The 23840-nt window shown below is 35.7% G+C and overlaps 4 pseudogenes; 2 read left to right on the top strand and 2 right to left on the bottom strand.

The window, feature by feature from the left end:
• The first annotated feature begins 1611 nt into the window (after positions 1–1611).
• Positions 1612–8035, top strand: LOC120118923 (annotated as a pseudogene).
• A 2743-nt stretch (positions 8036–10778) lies between these two features.
• LOC120119037 lies at positions 10779–11872 on the top strand (annotated as a pseudogene).
• Positions 11873–12498: 626 nt separating this feature from the next.
• Positions 12499–13925, bottom strand: LOC120119043 (annotated as a pseudogene).
• Positions 13926–15242: 1317 nt separating this feature from the next.
• On the bottom strand, positions 15243–16629 carry LOC120119048 (annotated as a pseudogene).
• Between the last annotated feature and the right edge of the window lie 7211 nt (positions 16630–23840).

The raw sequence follows: 23840 nt of genomic DNA, 5'->3' as shown, positions 1-23840 counted from the left end.
TAAATTATGTATACTACAGGAAAAAAAGTGACTCTTAAACCGATTATAAAAAAAAATTATACAAATGATCAATGATGTTTGATTCCTTTAGTTACAGCTTCGATGACTAGAGCCATTGGCCTTTGATCAATGACTTCATCAATTAACCCAAACTCTTTAGGTCTTCGGGGGTGTAATAAAACAATCCCTCTCAATATTCTTCTGAATCACATCGACCAATTGCCCCGTGTGCTTGGATTACAAAAGCGTTCAATGCATCCCAACACACCAGCGATTTGCTTGGTATGAATGGTGAGATCTTTAGCCTGGCCGCTGTACCCACCAGAAGGTTGATGGATCATGATAGTAGCATTGGGGAGGGACCGCCTTTCACCCTTGGCACCCGCTGTTACAAGGAGAGAAGCCATGGCTGCAGCTAAAGATGACAATTTAACTCGAATCCGACGGGTTCCGACCTGACTCGATAGGGTCAATTTTTTAAAATAAAAAAATTAGGTTCCGGTCGGGTCGAGTTGGCTTCGGGTGGAGGGGAAAAAAATCCGACCCGATCCAAGGATAATAATGTAATTTTCTTAATTTTTTATTTTTAATTAAGTCCTTATTTTATATCGGATCAGGTCGAACCGAATTTATACTCTAAAAATAAGGATCGAATCAAAGTCGGGCAGATGATATATATATTTTTAAGTTTGATCGAATTCAAGTGGATGATGCATACTTTTAAATCGGATTGGGTTGACTAAAAACCAGACATTAACCTAACCCGTTGCCATCTTTAGGTGAAACTTGCCCCAATCAGATTGTATTGATCAGAGATTTTATATACTCCATTGTATCATAAATCGCAAGGTCTACATTAAAAACAATAGTTTAATCTAATTCTTATCCCTATATTATGCTGAAATTTAAAACTAACTTATTTTAATTTTTTTCGATTGTCTACTTTAAAATTGTTATCGATAGTTCCAAATTTCAGCTATTATTTGTGTAATTTATCTTTTATTTTTTTTATTTTATTTTATGTATTCGCTATGTTATATCGACAATCTATTAATGGTTTAATGGTATTTTACTTTTAATAATTACATCTTAATTAAATAAAAATAAAAATAATAAAATATTAATCCCAAAAAATGTATAAAAGTTTAAGTGATTAATTTTATAGTTTATTCATGCTTTTGTTATAGTCTTAGGGGATTCATGAATAATAAAATAAAGCTAAAATTTTATTTTTAGTTTCTATATTATGCATAAGTTACTAATCTAATACTTATATTTTAATTTGGTTACTCTTAGTTCTTATGTTATGCAACAAAACCTATTAAGTCAAATTCTAAAATTAGTTATATTCAATGTATAAATTGTAGATTTAGTTATTGTTCGAAAAATTTGATCATTTTTAGTTCATATAATTTAGTCATATTGATCATGTGTGCTACTTGTAACAGAATAACGGATTAAAAATAAATGACTAAATTCTAAATATATATGCATACAGGGACTTGTAACAGAATTAGACCACGTTTATGTTATAGTTGGAGTTTTCGTCTCATCTCGTTGTTTCACTCTCCATTTTCTTGTTCCCCTCCGATTTTTCTCAAGTGATAATAAGAAGCTTAGTCCGTTTCTTTTTCAATTTCGTTTTCCCAATTTTTATTTAATGAATATTTGAGCCCTCCATTTTTTTTCCTGTGAATCTGTTTTGGTTAGCTGGAGTGGTTGTTGCGACACTCCCCAATGGCGATTGAAGAGGACGCAGAGAGCTGCGGGAGTAGAGCTGTGGACTCGTTGGCCCATGTGAATCCTCGACATCAAAGGCAAAAGCTTGACGTTTACAACGAGGTACTTAAGCGTATCCATGAGTCTAATTATGAGGAAGCCAATCTGCCTGGCTTCGATGATCAGCTCTGGCTCCATTTCAATCGACTCCCTGTTCGGTACTACGTCTAACCCTAGCTTTCTGCTTTCGGTCGATTCTGAACCTCTCTCCTTAAAATGATTGTTTGCTTGCTGTCTTGCTGATGATTGGAAGGGTAAATTAGATATAAGGATTCATGAATTTTACTATGATCCTTTTTCTTTCTTTTAAAAAATTCATTTTGTCGTTGGCAAAACGTTGAAAAAAAAGAGTTCAAATCAAATCAGAGAAACAGTTTTGTTTGTCTCGTTTGATCTTTTTCATTATCCTTCCACATTAGTCTAGTTAATGAAGCTCGAAATTACTGGTACTTCTTTTTTTATGAAAAGTTCAATAGTTGAGCTTATATTAAATTATCAGTTGTTCTGCCATGATGTTTTGAGATTTATGTTACTTTTGATAGATACGCATTAGATGTAAATGTGGAACGGGCAGAAGATGTTCTTACACACAAAAGAGTATTGCATCTGGCAGAGGACCCTGCTAATCGTCCTGTTTTTGAAGTTCGAGTAGTGCAGGTATACATTTTTGCGTGTCTGACACCTCTATAACTTAAGGATGTGGGATTTCTATTGACGTTTCACTTTGACCGTGATATACCCTATTACCCTTCTTGAAATCCTGGAGATTGAATGTAGCTTAGCTTTGACGATTAGTATTTTATTGATGAATGTTAAAAATAATTTTGTTTCATTCTGGTATCTTCTATAGGTTTATCCTGTCTCCACCACACCTTCTGTTGACTTTGTTCATTCTGATTCATCTGTAAAAGAAGATGCACAAAGTGCTTATCATTCAAATAGACTGGGGTAAGGCTCTTGTAGTTAAAATTAGTATTTCCATGGATTCTTTTTATGCTCTTCCTCCATATTCTTTCTAGACCCAAACTTAACTACGGTTTTCTCTTTTTGGGTATCCCTGCTGTTTATTTCTGTCTTTCTTCAGCATTCACCCACCGCCTACCTTTGGTTCATCGCCTCATTTTGAAGCTTTTTCTCTTCAAGCAACTGAAAGATAAAGACAGTGACGTGAATTCAATACCATGCCTCCGGTAAGAATTTGAATTGAGCACTTTTTTTTTAGTCTCGTACTACAAAGTGGCTTTTTTCTTTCTCTTCTGGTTATTGTTTGACACTAGGACCCTTGAGCTGAGCCCTTATCTATTTTCCTTGCCTTTTTTTTCCTTTAACTAATTCACTGCTTTTTGTTAATAGGTGCATAACTTGCCTTTACATTAAATAATATTCTCTAAGGTGGACTCTTGTAGGCCTATGCATGAGATCACCTTTTCAACAGTTGACCGGCCAAAACTCCTGAGTCAGGTAGTTGATGCTTCCACTTCTCCTGTCTTGATGATGCCTTCCACTGTGTGTTCTCAACTTCTCATAAATTTTTAGATAAATACTGCCATCCTCTTTTTGTTGCTTAACACGACTGATACTGGAGTTTCATTTCTTATATTATGCAGCAGAATTGATATTGTAATTAACCAATTTTCATATAGAAAGAAAAAAGATAAATTTTAACACTTCATTTACTGATTTTTTTTGAAAGGGATGCCATGGATATCACTCTTTATGTTGGCATTAGCTTTTGTAGAAACAGAATTTCTCATCTCTTGATTTTCTGCCTCTGCGTCAATTTAAAGGAAATGGTAACAACATTGTGGTTTAACAAGAGTTATTTGATGCTGAGACATGAGAGTCAAGTTACCGTAGAAGTTAACACCTCTGGTTATATGATACTCTTGTCTGGAATGATATGATGTCAGATTCATTTGAAATTTTATATATACATTTTACCATGTTCTTGTTGCAGGAAGATCCCATTTGGTATGTTTTTGTTGAAACTTTGTCTTGTAATGAATGATAGATATCAATGATTACTTTACAGTTGACTTCTTTACTTGCGGAGATTGGACTGAACATTCAGGAAGCTCATGCTTTTTCCACTGTTGATGGGTACTCTTTGGATGTTTTTGTTGTTGATGGTTGGCCTTTTGAGGTTTGCTCTTATATATGTTCACCCTAATAATTGGATCAAATAAAACATTGTTTAACTCATTAATCTTTTAGGAAATCGATGGGCTCAAAGATGCACTAGAGAAGGAAATTTTAAAGTCTAAGGTACTTATTGTTCTTCTCATTCCACCACTCCTATTGTGATGCCCATGAATGTAATCATATTTGTCTTTCTCTAGTAATCTTGAATCAAGCCTTGTCAGTGCTATTAGTGCTGCAGATGATTGCCGAATATGGCTAGTAGTCTTCCTCTTTGTTGGAATAGAATTTCTTTGTATATATCCAAATTGAAGCTTTGGCATTTATTCTTCTTAATTAAAGTGATTATATGCTAAATATAACTTTCCAGAAAGTGAAAGGTGAACTGTGGTTTCCACTTTTAGCTTATTTTGTCTGACCTCCAAACATATGCATACTCACTGCTTTTCGGAAGATCAACCCAACTCCTTGTACTTGATGATGACTTGTAAGACCATAGTAGCAATCATGTTGATTATGGATTACTGGAGCTGTATTTTTCTGCTTCCATTTGATTGGTTTCTATGTGGATGCAGGGGCCATCTTATCCTACAAAGAGTTCAAAATCTGCTATGACTGGGCTCGTCGAAGAAGGGGTATTTTCCTTACCCAATTGTCTTGAAATCCCAACTGATGGAACTGACGTATGGGAAATTGATTCCAGGAAGCTCAAATCGAAAACAAGATTGCATCTGGTTCATATGGTGATCTGTAAGTTTTGTCAGCCTCAAGCATGCTTCTTTTTCCTTTTGAATTGGGGAGAGTACAAATTCTAACTCATAACCTTCTTTAACATCTTCAGATACAGAGGCACATATTATAGTCAAGAAGTGGCTATTAAAGTCCTCAAGCCTGAGCAGGTTACTGGAGAATTGCTGAGAGAGTTTTCTCAGGAAGTTTTTATTATGAGGTTTGTTGGATCGGCGATATATTCTAATTGTTTTGAAGTGAACCAGTTGCTTATGGTGATAAGCATCGTCAATGTCTTCTATAGTTGGATGTTTCATAATAATACAAATTCAAGCCAAAATATCATAAACTCATATTAAAAAATTATCAGATTCTCTTACCTCTCTCCATGTAATACAATTGCTGAGATTCTTTTCTATGCCTTTCCTATCATCTCACCATTTTCTGGAATTATTTGTTAGCTTACATCACTGTATCAGAGCTAGATTCTTGGATTACCAGTTGTTTCTATGGGTTTCCAGAATCTTCTGGTTCACTAGACCAAGTGACTGTTTCTGATGTCTCAGATGATTCCATTTCTACCAGATAGGTAGGATTCTTGCCTGGCACCACAAAGATTTTGAGCAGCAATTGGTCAATTATTTTCCCTATTTCTGTTCCTAAAGTTTCAATACCAGTGCCCACCTTTGTATGGTTTTGTTAAGAAACTGGTTGACTGTTGTGCACAATTTTAGTTCAATTGTTTTGCTCCACCTCTCCCTAGATTTCTGAATCACTAGATGCTGTAAGTTCCACGTATTATGGTGAATGAATATTATACTGGGGAATATTGGTTATTTGGTACATAAAAAGTTAAAGGAGACAACTATTGATGCTGGTTATTCTTGAAAATGGGATAATTAGCTCTCAAAGGAGGGTTTGAACTTTGAACGTTTCAGAGGGACATAGCTTTGCGATAGGCTTTTTTTTTAGTTTGCAGTCTGCATATCATATATTTACCATGCACATTGCGTTTCAATTTTCTTGCAAAGCACCATGTATTTCTCTATTTTTGGTTTGATTTGTGGTTGTAATGAAGTCTGAACTCCATCATTTTCCTACTAGCCTCTAGTAGAACTAAATGATGTCATGTGTCCATATTTATATATATATAGTTTGTATATATTGGGTGCAAGTATTACAAGAAAACTTGAGGCAGGTATCATTTGGATATTTCATGGTCCTCACATATTATAGTTCAGTTTAAGAATTTCTATAGTTATTGAATGCATTAATGTTATAATCATATCATTGATTCCTTGGAAGCTGAGACTTATTGGTACTTATTTTCAAGGTGGATATTCACATGCAGTGGAATTTCAACCTTTTTCTTCTTTCCCCCCCCCCCTTTTCCTGTTTGTAGGAAAATCCGACATAAGAACGTTGTACAATTCATAGGTGCATGTACAAGAGCTCCAAACCCCTGCATTGTTACTGGTATAATCTAATGATGTTTCCAGCTATGATTTATTATGCTCTATACTTTTTTCTTTGGTGCATAAAATTTTGAAACTTTTGCTTCTAAAATGGTGTTGTTAAGTGTTTCTGTTTTTATCTTTACCAGATATTATCTATAATTATGTTGCTAGAAGGGGACAATTCTGGCTTTGGAGTGCAAACTGAGAGAGTGACACAAAACCTACCATTACGAATTTAGTGTCTGAATTCTATACCAAAATTTAAATATTTGGATGTGTATGCCTTTTCATCCCCTTAATTCTATGATGATACACTCCGTGGCTTTATAAAAACAGAAACATTTCCTTTTTTTTTATAGTGATATTTGTGATTTATCAGAATACATGGCCAGAGGTAGCTTATATGACTATCTGCATAAGCAAAGGGGTGTTTTTAAGTTGCCGTCTTTACTCAAAGTAGCCCTTGATGTTTACAAGGGAATGAACTATTTGCATCAAAACAAAATCATCCACAGAGACCTGAAAACTGCCAATCTTTTGATGGATGAGAATCAAGTAGGCTGTTTTTGTTAATCAAGTCACTGATTAATTAATTTTCTATTAGAAACTATTTTGTTTTTATTTTCCTTATGAATTTTTGACTGGGATTATAGTATACTGTAAATTGTATGATTGATTAACTTATGATATTTGTCTTAAAATTATTGGTCTGTCCTTTACAGGTTGTTAAAGTTGCCGATTTTGGAGTTGCTAGAGTGCAGGCTCATTCGGGAGTAATGACAGCTGAAACCGGAACATACCGCTGGATAACTCCTGAGGTATGCATTTTTTCTTGGACATTATATTTCTCTTTTGTATTCTTTACATCATAATAGTTTTAGCTACTCCGATGATCTTGTAATAAACTTAGCTATTTTATGTTTCTTCAAGATCATAAAAATACATGTTACGGTGTTCAGACTAATTCTGTGTCGGAACTAAAAAATCATTTTGTATGTGACGCTAACCCATTAAATATGATCATCTTCTAAATGATTACACTTTTTTATCATTTGATTTACCACCTTGCACTGTAGATTTTTTACTTATTAATCGACACAAACATGAATTTCAATTCTAGAAGGAGCTCTAATCTAATATTGCATCAACCTATCTTAACTAATGTAGGTTATTGAGCACAAACCATATGATCACAAGGCAGATGTTTTTAGCTTTGGGATAGCACTCTGGGAGCTACTGACAGGAGAAGTAAGACTCGTTATTTTGTGGAATGGTTCTGTTTTTTTATTGTGGATACTTGCCTGTGGCAAACTTTCTTTCTTCTACGAGTATGATACTTTGAGAATTTATATCTTTATGACTGATTTATTCTTACATTGCAACTGCTAGCTCCCATATTCTCTCTGGACTCCACTTCAAGCAGCAGTTGGTGTGGTGCAAAAGGTACTTTTCTTTTTGTACAAAAAAATACGAAAATTATTTTTTTGTGCTAAGGAGGATATTTTGTTTATAACAATCTAATGGTCTTTTCAGAATCTTCGTCCTGCGATCCCAAAGAATACAAACCCAAGACTAGGGGAATTGCTTGAGAGATGCTGGCAGCAGGACCCCACTCAAAGGCCTAACTTCTCTGAAATTGTAGAAATCCTTCAACAAATAGATAAAGAGGTACAATATTCATATGACATGCTTTTTGTTTTGCCTTATCAAACAATTCTAAAATGGTATACTATTGTGTCAGGTTGCAGATAAGGGGGAAGATTGCAACATGAGCAAGTCATTCGTCGGTGTTTTTTCATCTATGTTGAGGGGACACCATCAACCCTAATAGTAAAGAGGATGCTGTGAACTAAATGTATTGTTGTCTGACTGCATTGTACGTATTATATCGTTTTATATATAGCATTATGAATGATGAGCTATTCAGTACAGCAGCTTGCATTTAGAGAGATTCAGTTTTCAGCTATCCTAAGTTACAATTGCCCTCTCTTTGGTTCCAACTTTTCTTTCTTCTCTAAGCTGCTATGTGAAGCCCTAATACTTGATTCTTCATTTCTTCCGTTTTTGCAATCTGTAAAATGGATCATCTGAAAAGGTACAGATCATCATTATCACATTCCTGGATCGTGACTCGATCTCTTGTTTATTGCAATTTTGTGAAAAAGAGTACAGGAATTGTTGTACAGGAAATTTTTGCAATAGAAAATGTTATGACCTATACCTGTAGCAAACGGTGTTTATGGCTAGTTGAAACTGAAGGTGACACTGCAGGGCAAATCGGCGGTCAGTCACTATACTTGCCGAGGAGTTGGCGGGTTGGAACTCTGACCTGTAACCTGACAAGTGCATGCATGCAATTCATTGTTAGACGTGCTTGTTTTCTTGCATACGCCCCTCGGGCCACCGCTTGCAGCTTGACTAGGCTTCTCAAAGAGCTATATGCTCGTCTCGCCTGTTCATTATAATTTTCAATTATCAAAACCAGAACACGAAATGTTAAGTTTAGCCATGTCTTAGATGTTTGAAAAAGAAATGCATGTAGTTACAAGATGACCCCTGAAGAATGACTGGATTTTAATTGCTGCAATGTCCTCTCTGGTTAAACGTTTTGTCTGAAATGACGATCTAGACGAAGCTGAGATGTTGGGGAAGTCTCTAGCTTCTTTGATCGTTGGATGGTGACTTAGATTTCTGCTATGAATAATTGATATGTCTCTTTGGTGGGATCATTTGATGAACTTATTTCGAACTGCGTTGAACCAGTTTCTAGCGGTGCCAATATTTGCAAAGTCGGCTGGTTTTTGTTTCTATGTATCTGATTCGAGGAGGAGGAAGGGGGGGGGGGGACTTTAAGGCAAGGAGTTATGCCGTGCAAGCCATATAAGTGCTACTTTTTCTTGCTGAACAATGATCGTCAGACTAAGAACGTGGGAGGATGATTTTATTTAGGGTAAACTATTCGTATCACTATTTATTTTATTATTTTCCTTTTTCATTTGACCACCGATTTTAAAATTTTGTTAATCAGACCACTTAATTATTTTAAGTACATCAATTAAGTCATTTATCGTTAACACTTAATGAATAGGGTGATCGGGTTGTTAAAAGAATTGATATGATTACATATTTGATCTTCAATATCTATATATTCTATCAACTTAATTTTAATTTAATTAAATAAATTTAATCTTCATTTAGTTTGTGACATGTATCAATACCTAATTGGTATATTTATTCAATTTTTTTACATATATAATTACAAAAGTATTATTTAATAAATTAAATATAATTTAAAATTATATATATATTTTTTGTTGCCCTCCAGTTTCAAGGTTTCACCTTTATTAATCTAGACCGATTCGGGTTGTACACCTGATTTTGGTGGGTGAATTTCTGCATACACAATGATTCAAACCTGAGACATTGCTTAAGTGATATCAAGTTGATTACCACTTGAACCAACCATGTTGATTAATTATATAATATTTTTGTAACATTATTTTTAAAGAAATAATTTTGAAGATAACATTAATAAGAGTATAAATGAGTCCATAAAAAAATAATACTTCTACCGTATCCGGTTGTATCACAAGTGAATAAAAGGCCCAGCGTAATTAGAGTGCCAGGCCCAGTTCAGCGACATTTTCAACAGAGTTGGGTCTACGTGGAAATGGGTACATCGGCCATTTTCACCTCTTCTCTTCCTCCTTCCTTCTAGTTGACTCCCGACAGTCGACTATTGTTAGGGATTATAATTGAGTCCGAAAGTTTTAATTTGATTCGATCTAATAAAGTCAGATTTTAAAAAAATTTGGGTTCAAGTTGAGTCGAGTTAGATTTTTTAAGGAGTGTTGTTAAATGGAGGGTGAAACATTTTGACATGAACCAACTTAGGGATAATAATGTAATTTCCTTAAAAATTTATTATTTTCTTAATTAAATCCTTATTTTATGCTGGGTTAGGTAGGATAGAATTTATACTCAAAAAATTTGAGTTGGATCAAAGTTGAGGGGAAAATATATATTTTTCAGATCGGATAATGGCGTATGTACGATATATAATTTTTAGGTCAGATCAAATTTAGATAGAAGATTCATATTTTCAGATTGGGGAGTTGACCAAAAACCCGATCCATTACCCTCCCTAAATGTTGTCCGTTTCGCAATTTAATTGTTTGTATATCAAGTAAACTTCATTTTCTGATTTATCAACTACAAACTTAATCATTTTCAGACGGCTTAATATTAAAAATAAATATCGAAATTATATTCTAAATTGATTTTTGTTATCTAAAGAATTTTTTGTTAAAAATAAGTGTCTAATATTTTCTCCGTTACACTTTTACGTAATTACCGTGAAAAGGACAGTTAAATGACACGTGTCATGTTTATATTTTTATTTTTTAAAAGAATAAAATATTGTCTAAAAATAGTTTTTTAAAAAAATTAAACGTGACACGTGTTATTTAATGATTTTTTTAACAATATACCCCTAAAAATATAATTAGAAAAATTAGATACTTATCTTTAATTAAAAGTAATTTACATATAAAATTTAATTTTATGTATAATTTAGACATTTATTTTTATATTAAACATTTTATGATTAAAGTTCATACTTTTTTCGGGGGAAAGAACTTTATTATTTGAGTTTTTGGGTGACTGAGGATTATTCATGGTTGTTGACAGAAATGGTTTTCTTGAACTGGGTTCGACCTTCTCCTGAACAACAAAAATCTTGCATTAACAAGTAGTAAACCAAATACAAACTAGTTGATTTGTACATTCAAACTAGGCATATTTCCTTTGTTTCTTGTGGGGAATTTTCCCTTTTTGATGTTTATGTTATTATTACCAGGTCTGGAACATTCAACCATGACACTAAATACAAAGGAGCTACTGCAAAGCCGGTTTCCTGCATTAAGGAAGACAAGGAGCTCTCCAAAGATGGTTATTTAATCAACCATGCAAGGGTTTTTTGTTGGTTCTGGTTTTGAGACCTATGAAAAGGGCAAGACTGCTCTGCAGAACTGGAGGTTTGTTGTTTTTGCATATTGGGTTCCCCCCCCTGTATATGCAGATAACTAGTACTGAGAGGTATATCATGGCCATATATATTTTTGGTATTGTTTGTAGGCACTTTGGATTAGATCGGGCATTTGTTGATTCCAAGACTCCTATTAAAAGTGGGGAGAAGTTCTGTGTTTGTCTCAAGGAATTTCTGCCATGGGTCATGATGCCTCTCCAAGTGGTATGTGTAAAGGAGAACATAAGGGCTAAGACTAAGAAGACCGTTGCCTCCTTTGGCTTTGGTAGTGGCACATTACAAGGTCACCTATTGGTTAGTGTTTACTGCTTTTTTCTTCTGAGTTGCGGTTTTTAGTCTCAAAACAAAATATGACTTGGGTTTTTGGTTGGGTCAAGTTATTGTTTTCTTTTTGAGTTTGAAATGGCTGATTATCTGCATGAAGTGTTTTCCTGTGCCTTTTGAAAGTTTGTTGAATACAATCAGATTCTATTGATTGCTTATTGCTGCATATTACATAGCCTGATTGATGATAACATGGTTTGGATTTTTTGCTGGAAATCAGGCTGGGAAAGAACGGTTCTCGATCGAGCTGGACGAGAATGATCAAGTGTGGTATAGAGTAATTTCCTTCTCAAAGCCTGCTCGCTTCATATCATTTGTAGGTTACCCTTATGTTCAACTGAGGCAAACGTATTTCGCTCATCAATCTGTGAATGCAGTTCTGAAACATATTCAGTGACTGTATATATCGATTCTTATACTTGGTTTGTTTGAAACGAGAAATCGAAACTTTGAGCATAATAGCCTATATTCTTAGGAAAGTCTTTGAATCGGATAGTGTAAATGAGGTTCTGTTTACGGATATCCTTCATTTTGCAAGACAGATCATGGCATAGCTCACCTAGGACATCTTGTGGATTGTGAAGTTGAAAGTTAATAATATTAATAATTTAATTTAAAATTAATATCATTTCTTTGAGTTGCTCGCTAGTTTCTTGAGTCGGGTGTCAAGTAGTTTTGTTTCGGCTCATTAAGAATTCGAGTCAAGTCTATTCAATTCTAGTGATGACTGAACTTTACTCGAATCTAACACACTCATTTTGTCCCTACCTGTACTGATCCAGCTACCTTAAACAGGCCTTACTGGCAGCCATTTTCTAATAATTGAGGTTGTTGAAGATGCTCGTAAAAGCTTGTATTACATGACAAATTGGGTGGCACTTCATTAAACAAGGTCGTACACCAGGTACAAAATACATAGGATTCTCTGACATTATTGAATTGAAACAGGTCGATATTATATTCATGTCTATTTTTGGTGTTAAAAACAATGTAATGTGGATATGCAAGATTCATCGGTGGATCCTATATGTTAACCCCTAGCAACCGGCTGAAATTCATGGGAGCCACAAGTGGTTCTGATGCACCAAACAGAGTCAAAGCCGCCAACTCTGATGCCCTTTGCGTTGGATGGAACCGGTCCCAAAACAAGTACTCGTCGGGGTTCAAGCAAAAGCTTGCCATCTGATTGCAGTCATAAGTTCCATTCCCGCAGCAAGCTGCTGCAATGTTCTTGAAACCTGAATAAAACATGTTCATTGGATTGTCAAAATGATTATTTGTTCGTGTCGGGTAATAAGTAAATGCTTACCGAAGGCCAACATGTCTCCCATGAAGAAACTGGTCATCAGAAACGTATTCGCCATCGAATACTTCATGTCTTGGACTTGGGAGCTGAAGTTGTCTAATACGATCATCATGCTTAAGGAGAACTCTAGTGCAAGCTCTTGAGCCGGTTCGAAACAGCTATTGATACCAGTGAAGACGGCTCGAGCGAATGGGGTGCACCCGATTGGCGAACGGTTAAAACTGCGAACGTTTGTGCTCCGAGATCGTATAGAGTCTGTGACATATGTGGAAACATGTATAAAAGACGCACCATAGTTCAAGGCTTCAAGTGAACCAACTGAAAGAAGGGGAAATCATGGTCGAACCTTTATATGATACGCGTATGTGGATATCAGAGTGGCGTTGAACTCCAGTACCGACATTGGCGGCGTGGGGTTAAGCAGATATTCGAGGATGTCGTTGCTTCCGATGCTGATAAGAAAGAATGCTTTCGAAAGAATCATATCGGTTGCTTCTTCACTGCCTGTCATGTTGGTGATGTTTGAACTAATGGCTGAGAACTGTTTGATCTGATCCTCCAAGGAAATCGCCCTTTTCTGCAGATGTAATTATGTAATATGTAATTTAAGCCTTGAAGTTTATTTGAAGTTCACAGAACTAAAAAGATGAAAAGTCACGTACTACTTGTCCAGTATAGTTCAAATACTGGATCCTCCAGAGGCATAGTTGGCACCCTGCACTATTTTCTCCTGGAAAGTTGATGGAGCGTTGACAAGGTATAGAAATGGCGGCGGACTCTTCGTTAACCTGAGAAGAATAGCTAAACAAATTGATCAAAGGAGTCGTTAATACTTGTCATGATCACTAGCAAAGTGAAAAGCTAATGGCGGATTCCTACCTATCTGATCCGCAGTGTTAAGGCCGTTGCTGAACCTCCCCGTTGGCCTCGAGTGAGGGAAATCAATACCATTGAAGTAGAAATCTGCCCTGGCCAGGCACCCAGGAATGAAGTCGTTAGTACCGACATCAAGGGTCGAGTCCCCGAATATGTAGACGGCTGGTGGTGCTGCCAGTGCCGCTGCCGCCTCAGCACGGAGGAACAACGAAGTTACTGCAATCGACGCAAAAACACAAAGGAAACATGAAGCATACCTCTTCGCCATGCGACAGTGGCTATTTGACGCATAATCAAACTTGTGATTTGGAGTATTTATACATGCAGAATCAAACTAAAAGTTACAACCTGCAGGATGTGAAGACAGTGATTATGCAGGCGGAATATCCTGTGTAAAAGGATCCACAACAAGCACGAAACAGAATAACTCCAAATTGAATCTTGATGTCAAGGAAAAAACAAGAAGAAAATATAAGCAAAGGAATCATATGAGTAATTTTCGCCATGAATGATGTTTTGGGAGACGATGATGATTGGAAAAACTTATGTGGCGTGGCGACATGTGTAAGCTCGCAGCAGCTCCATTAGGCGGCTTAGTCCGACGTTAAACCACAATGTTGAAGGCGTGTCTTTAGTGGAAGTCATTTTCATCCTGCTCACATGCATGCTCCAAAAAAGCACGTAAGTTTGTTTGCTTTTTCCAATCACATGAAGCTTAAGACACTAACAAAAACCAATTTGACGACAAATCAAATCTAAAACAAGGTCGCTTATAGTTCCTTTCGGCCCTTAACATATGCGACAGACTGCAAGTTTAATAATTGGTTATTGCATAACCTTATAAGCTAATTTGATTCAAAAAGTTGTTTTAAATAAAATTTGAATCATGAAATAAGAATCGTCAGATACAAATTTTTTGAATCATCAAAGATTCACCTACAGTGAATATTAGAATAAACTACACGTTTAGTATCCTAACTATTATTTTGTTCTATTTTGGTCACCCAAAATTCTTTGCACCAAATCCATCATATCCGCAATTGTCGTACCATTTTTTACACTTCTTTCCTCCCCCTTGTTCTTCAATTAATTGTACCTGGCGACACGTACGGGCTTCACAAAATATAAAACCAAAATTGAACATGATTATTGGCTGTTAATGCATGGTCGTGGTCCATATGGTCGGATAATAAGACAAAAGCATACTCATTTTCCCATTGAAGGTACATAGCATTAGCATGGATGACATAGAAGACAAATTACGTGTTTCCCTTGCAGCCATTTTACACAGAAGCCTTTCATATGAACCTCTAGATTTCATCTACCCGTACTGGATGAGCACAAGCATGAGGCAGTATCCATAATACAGTCTTAACCCTTAAAAAGATTAGCACACATAGCCGAAAACAGCATAAGAGGCTTCTCATGTGCTAATTCTTGAATGCATTTGCAGTAACAGAAATTACGATGCCACAAGCCAATTTTTCCATATAATGTAGTGGCTCATTTTATCGATCAAATAGGGGTGTCAAATTGCAACAAATAAGAACTACAAACCAGAGAGACTGATATTCGAGGGCACTAGTTAGACGGCTAGCCCTTGTTCTCTAGCTTTCTTCAACCACTTGAGCGTAACCTCCAATGTTGAGTAAGCAGCAACATCATTTAGACTCTTACTCTCAACAGCATAGTCAAACACATCATATGCCTCTGCAACCCTACCCTCCCGACAGAGCGCTCTCACAAGAGTAGCATAAGAAGCAGTCTCAAGCTTCATACCAGCCGACTTCATTGCCCCGTATAACTCCATTCCTTTCTCCATCAATCTACATTTGCACAATCCATGAAGCAGTGTTATAAGTGCATGAATTTGGAGTACAGCCCTTTCTTTCCATCTCCTTCAACAAACAACAGCACCCAATGCATTCCCTTCTACACATTCCATTCATCAGAGACGTGTAAGTAACAGCATCAGGTAAATGCCCCGATTCGACCAAAATATCTAAATACTTCCTAGCTTCTTTTACTCTCCCGGATTTCGATAACCCGAAAATCAAAGTATTATAAGTCACAAGATCAGGCTCGACACCTTCCTCTTTCATTTTCTTATAAACCTCTATCGCTTCACTCCCTTTACTCAACATACAATACCCTTTCATAATGGTGTTATAAACAAAACAATCTGGCTTAAACCCTGACTCATTAAGCACACCAACCAATCTCATTGCCTCACGCAAATTCTTCGAATTACAAACATTATCAATCAATATGGTATAAGTAACAAGATCAGGCTTTATATCAAACGATCTCTTCATATCATCAATAAAACCGTAAACCGTGCTCAAAGTTCTACACTTGCATAATTCTTAACAAGAAAGTTGAACGTATAGGTATCAGGCGGAAACTGCTTTAAAGAAAGTTCTTTTACCAATTCGACCGCATGGTCGATGCGCCCCTACTTCGCAAAGAGACCGAATAGCGATATCGGTTGTGACCTGATTGGGTTTGAGCCCATTATTGACCATCATGTTAACTATCTGGTTAGCGGCGGAGAGGGAGGAATCAGGTGTTTTGCAAGATTGGGAGAGCAAGATGTGGTAAGTTGATCGGTCGGGAGAGAACAATGGTTGGGTTTTGACCATGTGATGAAGAAGGGAGATGGAGTCATGGAGGGTGGAGATTGAGGCATAGGATTGCAAGAGGGTGTTGTGGAAACGAAGATCGATGGAGGACTTGGTTGTGGCAACGATGTAGTTGAAAACCTCTTGGCGGATGAAAGGTCGGGAGATTTGAATAAGGTTTTGGCTTTGCCGGATGCTGAGGAAGCTTGGGGTTTCCTAGAATGTTGGGGCGGTTTTTCTTGGTGATTTTCTCGGGAATATGATTTGGGGTTGGGATTTCTAAAGGGAGCTTTCTAGTGAGGGAACTCGAGATCGCTGGACGAAAGGAAGGCGGGACTTTCCCCATTTTTTCTTCTTAGTGGGATTTGGTGAGTTAGGGTTTTGCAAAGGAAGTGTAGAAAGGTGGGAGGGAATGTGAATATGAAATGCTATTTATAAGGGCCCAATTTCAGGCGCGTTTTACCCAAGAATCACACAAACAATCAAATAATTATGTCACTTATATTTTGTTTAAATATTACCGATTTAGCACTCCTTCTAATAGAGTAATAATAAAGTGTATTTCTAAATATGTACCTTCTTGTGGTTCTATTCGAACTGACATCATAATGAAAAAACGTGGATCGGGGAATTTGACACATGGCGGAAGGCATAAATAATGATTCGTGCATTCCATTAAATTACCACCTACCCTTTAATACCGTCCAACTGCCCGTCCCCATCCCCTCGCTCGTATAAATATCTTCCCATACAACACTCAAACCACACCAAAAAATTTATAATCTCCCTTATTAATTCTTGTAGCAAGCTTTAAGTAAGTTTTGATGTCGTTTTTAGAAGCTATAATTTTTTATTATATTATAATCATTTAATAGTTTATTATTTAATTATTATTTATTTACTAAATTTCTTATTACTTTTTGCAGTTATAAAATGAAATGTGAGTTGCTACGTTTAAATAAGAATCATATCTCGAGTCATTTTGCCCATATGGTAATAATTTTAATTTTTTATTTTAATTATTGTGAATGTTTTATTCATTTTTATTATAAGTTTATATTTTAATTTGTATATTATTTAATTAATTAGAGGAATGATCGTATATTAGATCCATTTATTCGTAACGCTAAGTTAGAGATACCGAGTCGTGTCTGGTCGTATCTAGCTGAGGTTGGATTCGATTACATAGCTAAATATGAAGAGCACTGTAACCTTGAATTCAACCTTATTTCTGCACTAATTGAGAGATAGAGACCAGAGACACACATATTTCATCTTCCGTGCGGGAGTGCACTATTACGTTGGATGATTGTTGAAACATTTTTGATATTTCGATATAACAAATTAAGTTAAATGGATTTTAAGATTTTCCAAATGATTTTCTAAGTATATTCGATATAACTATTCGAATATCAAAACATTACTCCAAATATTTCAAAAATCATTTTAATCCTTACTTAAGTGTAAAATTAAGTTTTAATCATAAAAAATTTCAAATAATCTTACAAAGTATTTCGAACCAATTCAAAGCCAAAAATTACATATTGCTCAGAGGGAACCGATTCCCCCCCATAGGAGGAACAGATTCCCCTAAATGGTTTTGGCCCCGAGATTTCCAGAATGCTCGGAGGGAACCGATTCCCCCCATAGGAGGAACCGATTCCCCCCTAAACAGTTTTGCTCCGAGAATTCCAGTATGCTCGGAGGGAACCGATCCCCCCCAAGGGGGTACCGATTCCCCCCTTGTACAACGGTCGAAATATTTGAATTTTACACTTAGGAACCGATTCCCTTCAAGGGGGAACCGATTCCCCCACGCTCCAAGCTGTTTTATTAAATGTTTTCACACTAAAACAGCTATAATATCTTTTCTAATCATCCCCAACGTTCAGAAGTGATCCAAGGTGTATTTAAGCAAGCTTAGAAGCCATTGATCAACAACAAGAAACATCAAGCAACTAGAATCAAGAGAGAATCAAAGAGAAATCATCAAACCTCAAGTTTCAGCATTTCAAGCCTATTTTCATTCAATATTCATTTTGCTTTCAAGAACACTTTTTGTGCTCAATTGTATTCATCTTTGAGTGTTCTTTTCTTTGTTCTAGAATTGTGCAAACATCTTACCTTGTGAGGTTTTCTTGTAAGTTTGCAAATTTGTAATCTTCTCTTTGGGAAAAAGAGTGTTCTCAAGAGTTGGGGTATACTCTTGAGGGAATTGTAAGGTTATCTCTTTGGCCTCAAAAGAAAGAACAAATTAGTGAATTTGTTGGAAAATCCTTAGTGTGGATAGCTAAGGTAGTGGACGTAGACTTTATTTGAGAAAGTCGAACCACTTTAAATCGCTGTGCAATTACTTTCAATTTTCTGCAAAAGCTTCCACAAAAATTTTAATTGCCAATTCACCCCCTCTTGGCCGATTTCGTCAATCGATTAACTCAACAATTGACATCAGAGCCTAACTCATTTGAAGGTTTTATCGCCTCTTGAGTCGATTCGGGAAGAGTTATATCGATTATTAAAGTCACCAATGGCCTCCGCTTCAAACTTCGACTCCGGTCTCGATTCGATGCCCGTCAACAAGCCTCCTTTCTTCAATGGAGCTAACTATGCCTATTGGAAAAATAGAATGACTTCATTCAAGCAAGTGACATGGGAGAATGGAATGCTGTAGAAGAAGGATACATCAAACCTCTCACTCATCCAAGGTTGTGGAGTGAAGGAGAGACAAGAATGTTCCAGCTCAACTCCAAAGCCATCCATATTATATTTTGTGCTCTTGGACCAGATGAATACGGAAGAGTTTCATCGTGTACAACCGCCAAAGAAATATGGGACAAACTTCAAGTCACACATGAAGGTACAGATGAGGTAAAGAAATCAAAATTAGTATTCTAACGCATAGCTATGAAAATTTCAGGATGAAACCAAATGAAGACATCAAAGCTATGACGGATAGATTTTCAACAATTGTCAATGGTCTCAAATCATATGGAGAGATCATCTCAAATGAAAAGCTTGTGAGGAAGTTAGTCTACTCCCTCCCAAAATCATGGCAATCAAAGAAGACGGCAATCATCGAGTCTAAGGACATATCGTCCTTAACTCTTGAAGAACTTATCGGTTCACTCCTCACTCATGAGATGATGCTTGAAGATGAGGTGGACCTTGATAAAGTTGAAGAGACACCAAAGGAAAGGAGAAGAAGAAAAATATTGGAGTTGCTCTCAAATCCACAAAAGAGAGTGATTCTAATAATGATGATGATGGAGGAAATGGCATTGTTTGCCAAACGGTTCAGAAAAATGATGAGAACTTACCAAGGAAGAAAATTCAAACGAAACGAAGGCCTCAAAAATGAACCAAAAGAGAAGGACCCAATCATATGCTATGAATGCAAAAAGCCGGGGCATGTCAAATATGATTGCCCATAATTGAAGAAAAAGGGTCAATCAAAGAATAAGCACAAGGCTCATGTGGCTACATGGAGCGATGAAGAAATTTCCGATGAAGAGGAACAAGAAGTAGCAAACTTGTGCTTGATGGCATTCGGGGAAGATTCTAAGGTAACCTCTAACTCATCCGATTTTGATGATTTATCTTATGATGAGTTATTTGAGGAGTACAATGGGTTGGCTTCGGATTATGAGAAATTGTTTTTAAAAATAAAAATGATGTTTCAAAATTGAAAAATGAAAACAAACTCATATCCAAAACCAACAACGATCTTGAAAGTAAAATCAAAGATTTGCAAATCAAACTAGAAGAGTTTGAAAAGAAAAATTTAGATTTGCAAATTTACTTTCAAAGATCAATGATGATCATCAAAAGAAAATTGATGATCTTAAAACTTCTTTTGATAAAGTTGGAACAAAACATTTTGAAAGAGGTGGAAATTCAAAATCCAACTTTGTTAGAAAAAGTTTTAGAAACTACAATCATAGAGGTCCCCAAAGAACCTCTAATGGAAAAATCATTAGAAGTATGTGGGTTCCTAAAGAACTCATTACTACTAAAGATAAAAATATCCTACACAAATGGATACCTAAGGGGACTAGGATTTTGGAAACTAATGAATATGGACCCAAAAGAATTTGGGTACCAAAAATCAAAAATTAATCTATGTTTGTAGGGAAAGGAGCATTGCTACAAGGCACGGGAAACAATTCAAACTCATGGTACCTTGATAGTGGATGCTCAAGACATATGACCGGAGACAAAACCGGTTCATTGAGCTTAACGCCAAAATGGAGGAGAAGTGACTTTTGGAGACAATTCAAAAGGTCACATTGAAGGTATTGGTACAATAGGTAATACCTCTTCCATACAAATTAAGAATGTTTTATATGTGAATGGATTAAAGCATAATCTTTTGAGTATTAGTCAATTATGCGATAAAGGATTCAATGTCTTATTTGAAATTAATGGTTGTAAAGTTATTGACATTGCATCTAATCAGATTATGCTTATTGGTCATAGAATAGGAAACATTTACATGGTGCATTTAGATTCTATTGATATGACTAATTTATGCCTAGTTGCTAAGGATGAGCATGATAGTTGGTTATGGCATAGGAGACTAGGTCATGCTAGTATGAGTGTTTTGCAATGGTTAATTCAAGGAGACTTAGTAAGAGGGTTGCCTAAGCTTAAATTTGATAATGATAAAATCTGTGATGCTTGTGCTAAAGGAAAACAAAAACGAGTTTCTTTTAAATCTATTAATGATGTATCAACTAGTAGAGTATTACAATTGATCCATTTAGATCTTTTTGGGCCAACTAGAACTACTAGCTTGGGAGGAAAACAATATGCTTTTGTCTTGGTAGATGACTATTCTAGATACACTTGGGTTCTATTCTTAAGTACTAAATATGAAGCATTAGAAAATTTCATCACATTTTCAAAAATAATCCAAAATGAAAAAGGTACTATATCACTAGTGTTAGAAGTGATCATGGAACTGAATTTGAAAATCTTGGATTCATTGAGTTTTGTAATTCTAATGGTATTAGCCATAATTTTTCAGCACCTAGAACCCCTCAACAAAATGGAGTTGTTGAGAGGAAAAATCGAACTTTAGAAGAAATGGCTAGAACCATGCTTTGTGAAAATAATTTGCCAAAATATTTTTGGGCGGAAGCCACAAATACCGCTTGTTATGTTGTAAATCGAGTAATGATTAGGCCAATTTTAAAGAAAACTCCATATGAAATTCTCAAAAATAAAAAGCCTAACATTAGCTATTCATCCTTTTGGATGTAAATGTTTTGTTTTAAACAACGGTAAAGAAAATCTTGGCAAATTTGATGCTAAAAGTGATGAAGGAATTTTTCTGGTTTATTCCTTAAATTCTAAAGCTTATCGTGTATTTAATAAAAGAACTTTAGTTGTAGAAGAGTCTATACATGTTGTTTTCGATGATAATCCCCTTCCGAGGAAGGATTCTTCTGTTAATGATGATGTAGGTATTGTACAAGCAAATGACGTTAGACATGACGTTGGAGAATCATCATCAAAGGAAGAAACAAAAGATGAGGAAACTCATGATCCCCTCGAGAATCCAACCATTGAAGAAAGGGAAGTATCTTTTCCAAGAGAGTATAACTATGTCAAGGATGGTGAAATTATAGGTGATCCATCAAAAGGGGTAACTACTCGATCTTCTCTTAGAAATATCTGTAATTATGTTGCATTTATTTTATGCATAGAGCCTAAGAACATCAAAGAAGCATTAAAAGATGAACATTGGATTATGGCTATGCAAGAAGAATTAAATCAATTTGAGAGAAGTAAAGTATGGACATTAGTTGAAAGGCCTAGTAATAAATCTACTGTAGGTACTAGATGGGTTTTTAGAAATAAACTTGATGAAAGTGGTAATATAGTGAGGAACAAGGCTAGACTTGTTGCTCAAGGCTATACTCAAGAAGAAGGCATAGACTATGATGAAACATACGCTCCCGTAGCTAGGATGGAAGCAATTAGAATGTTATTGGCATTTGCATGTTTCAATGAATTTAAATTATATCAAATGGATGTTAAAAGTGCATTTTTAAATGGTTTTATAAAAGAAGAAGTGTACGTGGAACAACCTCCAGGTTTTGAAGATTCAAATTTTCCGAATCATGTTTTAAAATTGACAAAAGCTCTTTATGGTTTAAAACAAGCTCCTAGAGCTTGGTATGAAAGATTGTCAAATTTTTTAATTGAAAAGATTTTTTAAAAGGAAAGGTTGACACTACATTGTTTTTAAAGAGAAAAGGTAAAGATTTATTAGTAGTTCAAATTTATGTTGATGATATAATATTTGGTTCTACTAATGATGTTCTTTGCCAAGAATTTTCTAAGCTAATGCAAAGTGAGTTTGAGATGAGCATGATGGGGGAGCTCTCATTTTCTTGGGACTCCAAATCAAGCAAAGAAAAGATGGCATCTTCATTAATCAAGCTAAGTACGTCAAAGATATGCTCAAGAAGTTTGGACTGGAAAATGGGAAACCTCATAACACTCCAATGAGCTCTTCAACAAAGCTTGACTTAGATGAAGGAGGTAAATGTGTAGATGTTAAATTATATAGGTCAATGATTGGCTCTTTGCTTTATCTAACTGTAAGTAGACCGGACATTATGTTTAGTGTTTGCTTATGTGCTAGATTTCAATCATGTCCTAAGGAATCACATTTACTAGCTGTTAAGAGAATCTTTAGATACCTTAAGGACACTCCTAGTTTAGGACTTTGGTATCCTAGAGACTCTAGCTTTAGCTTGCATGCCTTTTCTGATGCGGATTATGGAGGATGCAAATTAGATAGGAAAAGCACCTCCGGTACTTGTCAATTCCTTGGAAATGTTGATTTCTTGGTTTTCAAAGAAACAAAATTGTGTTGCATTATCTACCACTGAAGCGGAATACATTTCAGCCGGTAGTTGCTGTGCACAAGTTTTATGGATGAAACAACAACTTTTTGATTATGGAATTGAAGTAGGTATTATTCCTATCAAGTGTGACAATACTAGTGCTATTTGTCTCACTAAAAATCCCATCCAACACTCTAGAACTAAGCACATTGAAATAAGACATCACTTCATTAGAGACCATGTCACTAAGGAAGATGTAGTTATAGAATTTGTTGATACTTTGCACCAATTAGCGGATATCTTTACAAAACCCTTAGACAAGGAAAGATTTTGGACACTTAGGAGAGAATTAGGTTTGACCAACCTATCTTCACTTAGTGTTTAAAATAATTTTAGCACTTTTAAAAATCTTGAAAAATGCTTATAATAATAATTTTTGATTGCATTCTTGCTATTAGTTAGGGGGAGTTTGTGATTTTTAATGAAAATTAATTTTATGTTCAAAAATCGATTAAAGATTAATTTAATTGTTTGAACATAATTAATTTTTGATATATGAGTTGCCAATACCACTAGAAAAGATTAATTTAGCATTTTGTGCTTAAAAAATCAGATTTTAGCATTTTGGTGCAGAGGGAATCGATCTCCCCCCTGAGGGAACCGATTCCCCCTTTGAAGGGGAACCGATTCCCCCCCACAGGGGAA

Source organism: Hibiscus syriacus, unplaced genomic scaffold (genome assembly GCF_006381635.1).
Source record: "Hibiscus syriacus cultivar Baekdansim isolate YM2019G1 unplaced genomic scaffold, ASM638163v2 tig00110330_pilon, whole genome shotgun sequence".
Classification (NCBI taxonomy): Eukaryota; Viridiplantae; Streptophyta; class Magnoliopsida; order Malvales; family Malvaceae; genus Hibiscus; species Hibiscus syriacus.
This window is presented reverse-complemented; position numbering and strand designations above follow the sequence as displayed.